We start from the raw sequence: 12,460 nt of genomic DNA, 5'->3' as shown, positions 1-12,460 counted from the left end.
ATTGTTAGAAATTAATTCTATCATTTAGTCTGCAATTATTAACTGTTTAAATATTTGATATTTCTTTTTTAAAAAGTTTTTTAATTTTTTCTACTAGGGTTGACATAAATCTATTTTTTTCCTAAGTGGTTTTACTGTAATGTGGAAGAAAAAAAACTGTAATTCCTGTGCATGTATAATAGGTCAAAAGGCATAGTTTATAGTCATTTCTAAAGAAAAAACTTGCCATATGATGTATTCAAAATATTAGTTTATTAGAAATTAATTACAATTTGATTATATGAACACACAAACAAAATTAGACAGCAAAATTGATGACACAATTTTAAAAAAATAAAGAACAAATAGTGTTTTTCTAAGCATTTATTTCATGAAAGATAAGAGATACATTAGGTAACATACTAAATAAGCTGAATAAAATAAACAAATCACAAATTTTCAGCTCATTTTTAAATGAGAAAATAAATCTTGCTGCACATATTTAAGCAGAATTATTTCAATAACTCAAAAAAAAAAAAAAACTCCAGAAATTATTTCAATACTCAGACAAGACTAATTCACGACAGACAAAGTTGTCTTAGCAAGCTCCACCAATAATCTCTATTATATCTTGTGGTCTATCAGTCATTGTCCCTAAATATTTCTTATGGTCTACCTTTACACAAACCATCCACCTTGAGTAAGGAATTCCTATTTTTTGAACACCCTACACACTTGTAAAGAACTTTTTTTTTATTTTTAAAATAACAAGATTATCACATTTAAAAGCAGTCCAAGCAATCTGATATGACACTTATTTCATTACAGGGTAGCTTAATTATTAAAAAAAAAAGAAGGAAAATCTGAACTTACTTTATAACAACTTTTTTAAGACCGTGTTAAGATTATTTCTTTTTAATATTGCAATTTATAAGTTGAAAATATATTTCCTAAATCAAAATTTAATGTGATTTTGGAAATGGTGCTTTAAAACTAGGAGTAAATCATGAAATTAAAGTAAATTAGTTTTTTATCTTAAATTGAGCTATCAATGCTTCCAAGAATAAATTTTCTGGTGAAAAGGCTAATCCCAACAAAAGTGAACAATGGATATTTAATGATAAGCAACATCATGAAATGATATTGCAGAATTACAAATTTTGAAAGTTGGTTCGAGAGAATATTTTGAGTAGCTTACATTCGTCAATAAAAATATAATACAGGGTTAAAGAAAACATAGAATCACTCAAATAAAATAGGACAAAGTATGCAAAATTTCTTATTAATTAATTTCATTTCGGAAAAAATATGGTGACTGAAGGTAAGAAATGCTAAAATTAAAATGGGGGACTTAGGAAGCATTTATAGGCTACAAAGAATACAAATTTAAAATAAAATACATAAAACTTAATTTATGATCTTAGAAAAAAAAATATTTTATTGCTAGCTATAAGTAGGTTTGTAAAATAAAAGAATTATTTACAAAAAAGAAGTAATTCACATTCTTTGACATAAAATTGAATTCATTTTCTTATGAAAAATCAAACTAGAGTAAACTTAATTGTAAAAGATTAGCCAAGGGTCTCAATTCTTGTTTCCGAAACGTGTGGCAATGCCTTTTCGTGGGGAAATGAATGGAATTAAGTTGCTGGACGTCTTTTACTGTGTTCCATATACTTCTCTCTAAAAATAAATTAAGCCTTGTTATATAAACAAAAATATTTTATCGTAAAAATGAATGAAACTACTCAATTAAAAGAAAAATATAGAATTTAAATATTCACTCTATTAAAAGGAAGCATTAAATCGAACAAATATTAAAATATAGGAGAGCTTGTTTACTTATAGAATTAAAATTTTTTAAGAAAATAACTATAACAAAAAAAGTATGCTTTAATAAAATAAATAATAGGCTAAATTTTTAAAATTTCTCAATATAAAAATCATTATAAATTCTTAAGTAATAGAAGGATATTTTAAAAAACTTTTTTTTTAACAAAAGAAATTTAAGCATCTCCAATTCAGATTTCTTAAAAAAAAAAAAATAAGTATGCTTTATCAAAAATAAATGAATAAAAAGGATCATCATTACGAAAAAAACTTTTCTTTAAAAAGTAAAAATTAAAAGTCTTAAACATAGGACAAGATAAAAATAATGTGCTTAAATCAATTGTTTATACCTTGCTTGCCTATGTAACAAATAGAATACTTCAGTTATTTCTGAGTATGCCATGAAAAAAATACAGCATTGAAAAAAATGATATGTTTAATTCTGAGTAAAATAATAATAACCTAGTTAAGTTCTAGTTCTGTTGTTGTTTTCGTGTCCATGGATCTTCAGATAACATCAAAGGTCTGGACTACTGTGGCCGCTAGCTTTGGCGCCTCTTGACAAGTTCTAGTTCTTCCTAGTTTATTAAAAATGAAATGTAATAGAGATTGAAGTTCGAATAAAACATTTCATAGAGATATTAAAAACTATGTATAGTACTATGTGACAGGGAAAAAAATGCTATTGAAATAAAATAATAAAAAAATAATGCAACCAAACAAAAAAGCTAAATATAATTTTTTATAGTATTATTTAATAGCAAAATTTAAATACCTTCTGATACCTCATAAATTTATAATTGCAGTGCCTTTTATTGCAAGTTATTTTTACAATGTGTAAAGTAAAAGAATCCTATATGAAAACTTGAAGTTGTCAAAAATTTCAATATTCTTTAATGTTACTAAATACATACTTCATCTTTTTTATTAAAACAAGAACACTTTTAAAAATAAAATTTTATAGAAACTAGTATCTGCAACAAATAGCTGATCTGATAAACTAAAAATTTTAAAATCTAAAAAATATAATTGCAACAATAAAGTCAGCAGATCCATCAAAAGTTAAGACCCCATAATGTTAAGTTCTTGAAAATTTTGTTTACATATATCATGAAAAATGATTATACGAATTGAAAAATTATAGTACATTATAAAACTTTTTTATCCAAAAATGTTATGATGGCTAGATACAAAATATAATTTTTCATTATTTAATCTACTAATGATTAATAAAATTGCGAATTAGATTACTAAAAAATGTTAGTATGCCTAAAAGTAAACAATATTGAATGACTAAATAAAAATAATAGACAATACAGATTTAAATTTTATGGAGAATTAAAAAAACACATTTTCTCAAGCAAAATATAACACATTTTTTTCTTTCTATAACTCAAAAACAAAAAACATAACTTAACATTTTTTGATACTTACTAAATTGAATAAATTGGGATAACTGTGTGTAAAATAACATGTCCCTAGGATTGGGCACTGAACTTTGGAGCTTTTACTGCCCATAAATTCTTATTATTTCTTCGATTTCTTTTTGAAAACCTCACTTTTAAATAAATTTCCAGTTTCCTGTAAGAACATAAAAATCAGCGAAAATAAGAGGAGCACCAATTTATAACGTCTAATTATACGGCCAATTTTTTATGTTCTTATGAAAAATAGGAGAAATGGTTATTCTACATTCTATAAATCTTCAAGCAAGTTATTTTTTAATAACTGTTACATTTTGAATAATATAATTATTAATTGAGCATGAATAACTTAGCTGACAATGATTTTTTTTAAACATATTACAGTCAAATCATTAAATTTACAGTAGTATTCTTAATTCAAAATGATTCGAGGATTCATTATGATAAAAATACATATATATATGATATATATTGAAGCAAAGCATAAAATTTACCACTAAAATGTTTGAAGTGAACTTCATTACATCACACATTTGGAAAGTGAAATTGTTGCGAGAGTCACACCGGAAATTATATTCTAAAAGAAATATAAGTGTCCATCTTAGATTTAAAAATTAGCTTTATAGTTTGAAGAAAAATTTCATATTTATAATAGAGAACACCAAACTTTTTTAACTGATAAGTTTCATCAATATATTAAAATCAAGCGACTTTCTAAACTATTCAAAAACAAAATCGGTTTAAATTTTTTAGTGAGTGTAGTTGACTCTTATTTCTCTGAAGCACCCAAATTTGCTTTGATTCCAAAACAACTGAACCGATTAAACTTTTTGTGACATTACGAACTATGAATTCGGCAACGGATTTAAACTCAAAATTGAGGCCCTCAAGATCTCAGGAACACAAACACGTCTATTGATTGATCTTTCCATCTTTATGTCTTTGTTTGAGTATACGCAAGCAAAGGAGAGGATACAAGCATCTATATTCATTGTCTACGAAGTACTTCGATTGGTTTAAATAAATTATCAAACTGAGCATGCGCGTTATTAAAATTCTGCCAAGCAAAAATGCTAAAAGCGCCATTCTAGTAAACCTGACAAAACGATTAAGCGATAACGATGAAAACGATGATGTAATCGACCAATCAAATGCCTCTATTTATTAAAAAAGCGGTCAGCCAAGCAACAGCCGAATTTATTATCAAAAATTTTATAATATATATTGATATTTGTAACTTTTCTCAAGCTTTTTCTTTTCAAAAAATTTATTTCATAACCCCAAAAATATATTTCTATCTTAAAAAGAAAACAGCAAAAATATAAATTTTTGAACGATGCAGAATGGATTTTTTTTTTTCGCAAAAAAACAACTTGTACAAAAGATTAATTTAAAACTGTCAATTTATAGTTGACTTCGTATTTAATATGTTTGATAAATAAATTTTTCTACTTTTTCGCCACTCAGAAAACTTAATTTGGCATCGCTCCAGAAATGTTTATAAATATAATTTGATATGCCCTCTATCCATCGGACCTCAAGTTTCATGAAAATTTAACTTCTGTGTAAACTTAATAATCTCCAGTTCAAATAATGCCAGCCTCTATACAAAGCAATGTTTTATTCACCTTTAAAACAGATTAAATTTTCGATAATGGCGCAAGGTTATGTAAAAAAAATTTACCGGGAAAACCTCAATACAAATACTTTTTATGTTGAGGACCGTAATAATCTAATAAAAGCAAACTGCTAACAAGAAAATGACTACGTGTTTAAAGAAATTCATTAACTAGTAAATAATGAATAGGGATCGTATTTTTATTCTAGTAGCAGTCTTCGCTACTAGTCATTGCGCTGCTTATACTTTTTCCAAATTGGCAAAATGTACCTTCAACATTGTGCACATTATAAAAATAATTTATACTAACAATTGCACTGGTGCGATGAATAGTATAATTCAATGGAAAAACTTCCTGTCTTTCCTACTTATTTTTGCCAAAGAAAACTTCCATATGTTAAAATGTGACCAGTTTTATGTTGACGTAATTTGTGATAAATGTATAGCTTTATTTTCAATATTAGAAAATACGAGTAATTATTTGTTGGATCTCTTAATATGGTGTAACATTGAAAGTTACTTTAAAGCTTGCTATTTGTTTGGGACAAGTATTCCTGCTGTGTATTCAGATTTGTATGTTGACTTTCTTCAACTTTTAGATAATTGGAACTTATCTCCAAGTTATGGAGGTGTTGCTATTGTACTTGCTGTTACCTTACTTTGTGGTCTTGTTTATTTTACATTTCTAGTTTTTCTAGTCATTGTAAGACTCTATAAGTTATTTATAAAACCACTTATAAAAATTTTGACTATCTTTGTTAATTATAGAAGAGAGCTAGTATTAAGGTCTCGAAGGCTATAGATGCCGTGCAATTATGTGCATTGTTATTATGATTGTTATGTTTAATGAAAAGAAATTTTTTTGCTTTTACCAAGTTGCTTGTTCTGAAAAATTGAGCTTAATAAAATTTTCTTAAAGAAAAGTTTTTAGTTTAATTTTTGTTCTTCAAATCAAATCTGATTCGAAACAGCTGGTTTTTCAGATAATTTTTATAAAATATTTTTTTATTATCCCTTTGGCAGAATTTTTTCGAGCTTTCTGCGACAAAACTCTGTAGCACTAATATCTTTCTGCAAGATACTTTTAATAATAAGAAACATATGTTACTAATTTAAAATAACAAAAGGGCTGTGTTTACAAAAAAATTTATAATTTTTTTTAATAAAACATGTAATTATTCTAATATTATGGATGATATTCTTGCATTTGGGGGGGGGGTAGGCACACAAATTATTTCCTTTAATAAATAATTATCGCAATAAAAGAAATATAATTAAAAATCATGAAATCCATAGTGGTAACTGGAAAAAAAGTTCGACAATGAAGTTATGTGAATCGGGCTCCTCAATTACGTGTTTTGTTTTGAGATAACATTCTTGTAATAAATTATATCGCATTAAAAAAACATCGGCTTTAAAAGCTATGGAAAAAACAACGACTGCCAAAAACTAGATAGAATTATTGCCTTAAAAGTAAATACTCAAATGCACGATTTGAATTTTCCATATTGTTCGAAATATATCATGATGTTTAAAATCCAAGCGAAAATCAATATCGATAACTGCCAAAAATACCATCGAAACATTACATCGATTTACGATACTATCGTCGTAAATTAAGCGCGTCAAAAAGTTATTATCTAAATGTATGATTCAAATATTACGTGTAAATTTCTGTAGGAAAGAAAAATCTTTCTACAAGAACTCTGTAACATTCTGTGACAATGTCACGATTCTGCCACAGGGTTTATTATCATATTCGTTTTGTTTATCATATATACAGGGTTTATTATCATATTCGTTTTTTAGTAATATCGTTTAAAATCTTTTAAATATTAAATTTGTTTTGAAAATTTAAAAATATGTTAAGTTTTTAGAATAGTTAGCCTTATGCAGTGCAGAACCTCTTATCCAGAAATCAGACAACCAGAAGGAAATTCCATAAATTTTCCTGCCATTAAAATAAAAAAATTTTTAGGATTTTTCTTTCTTTTTTTAAAAGATGTTTACTTTATTGCCAATTTTAGAAATAATCATTAGTTCCCTGAACCAATAGTCTTGTACTAAATATCATCAATCATTCCCTTCCTCACGCAGCCCCTACCTAGTTGTTTCTTTTCAATCATAGCTCAGTGAGCAAGAGTGACTCATTGAACTCCTGTTTTCTTATCATCTAGCCCTTAAGCAGGGGAAGTCATCATGTCTGTTGTTTGCTTAGAGCAGAAGAGTTAAAACAAATAATTTTATTTGTCCTCTCTGATTCTTAGAGATATCTTAAAGTGCTCCCTACAGGAACAATGGAATTCCTAGTTTTCATATTACTTCGGTCAGTACCTCTCCTTTTTTCTTAATTTTTGAAAAATTATCCGTCAATTCTGCTATTCCCCTCTGAACATAGTGACAGCCAAGGAAAATTGAACAATGCCCCAAGGTCAAGTATTGCAACTGTGCCCTTTTTTCAATTTATTCATTTTGAGCGGAGTGTGGGCAGGGCGGAACATAAATTCTTTTTATTACGTCAGCTTCCCAATTCATGTGTAGCTAGAGTGGAGGAGAAATGCAGCCTAAAGAGGAATAAGATTATCGCAGAATGTTTGTGAGTTTTTGCAGAAATATTTTTCCTTAGGGAAGTAAAAAATTTTATTTCTTTTCTGTAGAAATTTACTAAAGATTTTTTTTATTTATCAGAATTATATTCGAAAGATGACTTATTCGCGATCGGAAAGAAATGCTCGTGATTTTTCTTGTCTCATTTGAGAATAATGAAGTAAAAAAAGTTTTTTTTTTTTCTTTTCTCCAGAGATTTTCAAGATTTTTTTTTCATCCAAAATTATATTCAAACGATGTCTTTCTTGGGTGCATAGAAGGGAAAAGAAATGCTTGTAATTTTTCTCTTCTCATTTGAGAACAATGAAAAGTAAAGAATAATGAAGTAAAAAATTCTGTTTTTCTTTTCTCCAGGAATTTGTGAAAGATTTTTTTTCCATCCAGAATTAAATTTAAACTATTTCTTTCTCACGCATAGAAAAGAAGAAAAAAATTCTCACAATTTTTCCATTTTCATTAGTTATAATGAAGTAAAAAATGGAGTGGATGGTTTTGAGCCCTCTCGCAGACAATGATGGAAGCACATCCCTTTATTTCTGGTGAACGATGTATCGAGTTGACAAAAGAGCTGATTAAGGGGATGGAGCAAAAACGGTTTGGTGACGTATCTCTCATTATATAAATATGTAAGATTCAGCAGTTGTTCATGCAACAAAATCCAAATTTCCGTCAACAGAAAATGGATGAGTCTTTTTAAAAACATGCTATTTCTTTTTATTTTACCTTTTTTGTTCATTTTATACTAAGATTGTATACATTTTTTATTTCATCAATGTTTTCCCTTTTTAACTAATTCAACTTATGTGTATTACTTTATCGTTTATTCTTCTTCTTAAAACTATTTTTAATTTTTTTTTTCTAGTTGGATTTGATATACAATAAAAAAAAAGGTGTTTTGTAGCGATTCAGAAAACCAGAAAAATCAGTTATCTGGAATAGCGAAGGTCACGATCGTTCCGGATAATCGGTTCTCTACTGTAATGTTAATTAAATTTAAAATATTACGACTAATTAAAATAAGATTTTATGTAAATATCTATAAATTTAGATATTGTGAGAATTCCTTTTTAAGACGTACATTCATCCATAGTAGATTTGGATTATTTCATATCAATATGTTTAATGTATAATCCTACATTATATCGACTCTTTCGCCAATCATGAAACAAACTTGGAGGAATAGTTGTTTGTTTAAACATACATTTTTTAAATAGGAATGTAAGACCCAAAGTGACATATAAGGCACAAGCGCAAATTGTGGCATGGGAAAAAAATTTGTTTATATACAAAATCAACACACAATGCTTTTTTGCTGTAATACAGTATTCACAATAAATGTTCGAAATTGCAACCACTAATAATACGAGCTATAGTTGTGATAGACTTATGATGTAATGGTTAGAGGACGATAGTCTGCCTGGTAAAGCAAGATTCAATACACCAGTAAAATGTCACTCACAACTGTGATATGTGAATTTTCACACAATAAAAAGCCAGAATAATAATGAAAAAGGATGATTTTTAAAATTTGTTGTGAATATTGAAACTCCAAAGAAGTATTTTATGTTGATTTCACAATTCAAGCAATTTTTCACTTGTGACATTTTTTGAATTTGTGCTTTAATTTTAGCACCTTACATTCCTGTAGATTAATTAGGAGTGTACAACCTTTTTCAGTGAAAAGCCACTTGCACAGCAGGTTGACTAATGATGGGCCGCATGCATCTTGAATCATGTTGGCAAACATGATAATTTTTATTTTCGCATGTTTAGTCAAAGATGATAATTTTTGTGTAAACATCAGTAAATTTTATAAATACAAGTTTCCATATGCTGAACCACCCTTCCAAGTTTGTAGAATCACCCTCATACTTTACGTATAGAGAAAGAAAGTGTCAGAAAATAAATTAGTAAAAACTTTAAATTTGGGAAAATAATTTTAGAGGTAAATTAAAATTACTATGCCTACACTGGTTTTAATTTCTATGTTTCCTTTAAAGAAATGTAAAAGTTTTTATCTCAGTCAAAAATGTTTTTCATTATAGACAAAAAAAAATATCAAGGTCAATAGAATTGTGATAGAGAAGTTATGATTAATTTAAATGTATAATTAATATACATACATTTCATACCTCTTAAATAAATACTTGATTTAATAACATAATATTGGGAATAAATGTACAAAAGAGTTAAAAGCAGCACTTTAGACACTGGAGAATATCAATAAACATGGCTTTCAAGAATATGGCAGGTCATCTTTTGTTGATAATCAAAAATGTTTTGATATTGTTTATTTTAAATTATGTTTTAAAGAGAACTAAACTAAGTTCTTTACTTAAAATTTGAAGCTATTTGTCTTAAAAGGAGGCTAATGTTTATTTATAACTAGCAACCTGCAATATACACTAATAACTATGTGTTTATAATTAAGAAATTTGTATTTTTGGGTCAAAAATCTATTTTTGCCCAGTAAAAACTAGTTTATACCACCTATGGCGAAAACTTTTCAACCACAATACACTTTCATTCTATACACAGTGTCAAAATAATATTAAAGATATGAACAACCTAATAAATGCCTGAAAGTATCTTCCACACAATTATAAATGAGAAGATACCTCTCAGGTAGTTTTCTTTAGGTAGACCTCATGGGATCATCACTTTTCTTTTTGCATCAATTTTACCCTAACATTTAAGCAGCTTACCTAAAGAATATATATACTGTCATTTATATTTGGTATAGTGAAGCCAAATTCATTGTGGCAAAAACTTAGAGGAAAATTTAAGATTGTCAAAGCTATCTTTCGTACGTAGTACACATTTTCTACTTAAGAAACTATTTGCTATTTTACAAATTATATTTGATGCGCCCGAAAAGCATTTAACGATCTTGTTTTTGCAAGTTCTGAAAAGGAAAGAATATTATTTTCGAAGTCTATATTGTTCTGAATAATAGAATAAAATAAATTTACAGCAGATGTTGATTTAGTTCATTAACCCAAGATAATTAACCTTTCGTATAATGTATTACTGACTCTTAATAGTTCCGCTCACACTACCTACATAACTAATAAAATACGTTAACCAAAGTTGATAAGCAAGGCTGTACACTTATTTTTTCAAGATCTGTTAAAGTCATCATCTAACACTCTAATGTTTAGTTAAACATGCAGAAGCTTGCATCAATACCATAATACACCTTTTCTTCTAAGAAACACAGAAAGAATAACTAAGTATGTAAGCAACTGCTGCAGCAAGGCTATTTGTGGAGGATACTTTTAACATATGCCAAGAGGGAAAACGATTATTTTTAGTTCTTAATACTTATATATAGTATAATACTTTTTTTAAGTTGCACTAATTAGTTAGAAATAAAGAAAATATACACGCAGAGTAACACCAATTTAAGTTTAGTTATTTAGGGTTAAGTAATTTAGAAAGTTCACATACTTACCCAAATATTTAAAATTACATTAATTTTTAATTTATAGAATTAATGTACAGTGTGCCAAAAAAAAAAAGAACCACTCTGAATAACTTTCGATCCAGTAATCGTATTTTCACGCTCTAGGACTCAATCTTAATGGCTAAGGTGGTGACCTCTAATATGCTAATTAATAAGTGCAGACTATATCTTAAGTTACAAAATCAAGTACAAAAACTTATTTTCCCTGAATAAACATGCCTTTTTTTCATGCATTCCGATTTCAGACCCCTAAAATATAGAAGGTTCCAAGAATTTGGTCAGGCTCTCCCAAAATTGGACCCCCTTAATGTTAATTTTACTTTCTGTGTATTTCGCTATATCTCGAGAAACTTATAAGTGAATTGAAAAATTTTTGCACAGAATTATAAAATTCATTTATCCAAAGATCATTCCATGCAAAAAATAACTTTTAGTAAATATTTATTATTTTACTTAATAATGGTAGAAAAAATGTTGAATTGTAAGGTTCACATAATTTTTGTATCATTTTAGAGAATAGAATTTTCTAAGGCAAAATTTGAGCAAAATCAGTCCAATTGATCCAGAGAATCAATTTATATAAATATCTGACTCTTTTGAAAAAATGATTTGATGGTTAATCAATATGCATCTAGCTATTACTTAATCTACTTTAATGACACAAATTGTGGGAAAGAATTCCATCAGGCTAAATCACGTGATTGAAAATAACTATTTTTCCTTGAAAATACATATTTTTTAATTAAATTGAAAAAAGCGGAAAGTGCAGCCAGGGACATGCTTAGGGTTTTTCATGTGATAAATTTGAGGCATTTTATCACATTTGATAAAAATAATGTATTGCTTAAAAAATCCATAATAAACAAATTCTATTTAAATCAGATTTTTTTTAATATTCTATTCATGCTTAACAATTACGATCAAAACATTGATAAAATGTATAAACTACTTAACTTAACCTGACTTAATTACTTAACAACAAATTATTAAATAATGCAATTAAAATTTTTAATATTACTAATAAAATAAAGGTAAGGAAATTAATTTAATTATTGCAAACTAATTACTGAATAAATGAAGTAAGTTATTTGTTTTATTTAACTGAAAACTTTGATGAATTATAAAGACAGAGAACCTAAATGTTGAATCAACGGTAAATTTAGATCAGATAAAATTTTTAAAATTAAATTATTCTCGGCAGAATAAGTCTCCATTTACAAGTAGATACAGTAAAACCATATCTAACAAGATAATAGTTATTAAAAAATTAACCTTTGTATCAGCACTTTGCATTAGTTTACTACTGGCAAAATTAATTTGGCTTAGCGGGTCAAACAATATACACAACATTGTTAGAAATATGAAGCATTTTATTGCCCATTCAAAATCTTTTGCTTCAGCTTCGCATTTTGGATCATTACTTGTTTCATCAACTTGAAACCTAATTGCTTTATCACTTTCTATTCTGCAGTTTCACCAGACATCACATAAGAGTTTGACAATCAGATTCTTTATGTTTCATCGATTTTATCAGAA

The 12,460-nt window shown here is 27.4% G+C and overlaps 1 long non-coding RNA gene across 3 annotated transcripts; it reads right to left on the bottom strand.

The window, feature by feature from the left end:
- Positions 1-348: 348 nt before the first annotated feature.
- LOC147814915 (uncharacterized) lies at positions 349-4,148 on the bottom strand. 3 transcript variants are annotated; one of them, XR_015431337.1, is made up of 4 exons: positions 3,728-4,148; positions 3,244-3,390; positions 2,272-2,387; positions 349-1,662 (listed from the first exon to the last, which is right to left on the bottom strand). It is a non-coding gene; the product is annotated as an uncharacterized LOC147814915 (long non-coding RNA). The 3 variants fall into 3 exon arrangements; XR_015431336.1 differs by having other exon boundaries at positions 3,244-4,148; XR_015431338.1 differs by lacking the exon at positions 3,244-3,390.
- Positions 4,149-12,460: the final 8,312 nt, after the last annotated feature.

The sequence above is a fragment of the Parasteatoda tepidariorum genome, chromosome 2 (genome assembly GCF_982258835.1).
Source record: "Parasteatoda tepidariorum strain Cologne lab strain chromosome 2, Ptep-v5.0, whole genome shotgun sequence".
Classification (NCBI taxonomy): domain Eukaryota; kingdom Metazoa; phylum Arthropoda; class Arachnida; order Araneae; family Theridiidae; genus Parasteatoda; species Parasteatoda tepidariorum.
The sequence above is the reverse complement of the archived record's forward strand: the minus strand, read 5'-3'. Positions and strand labels throughout refer to the sequence as shown.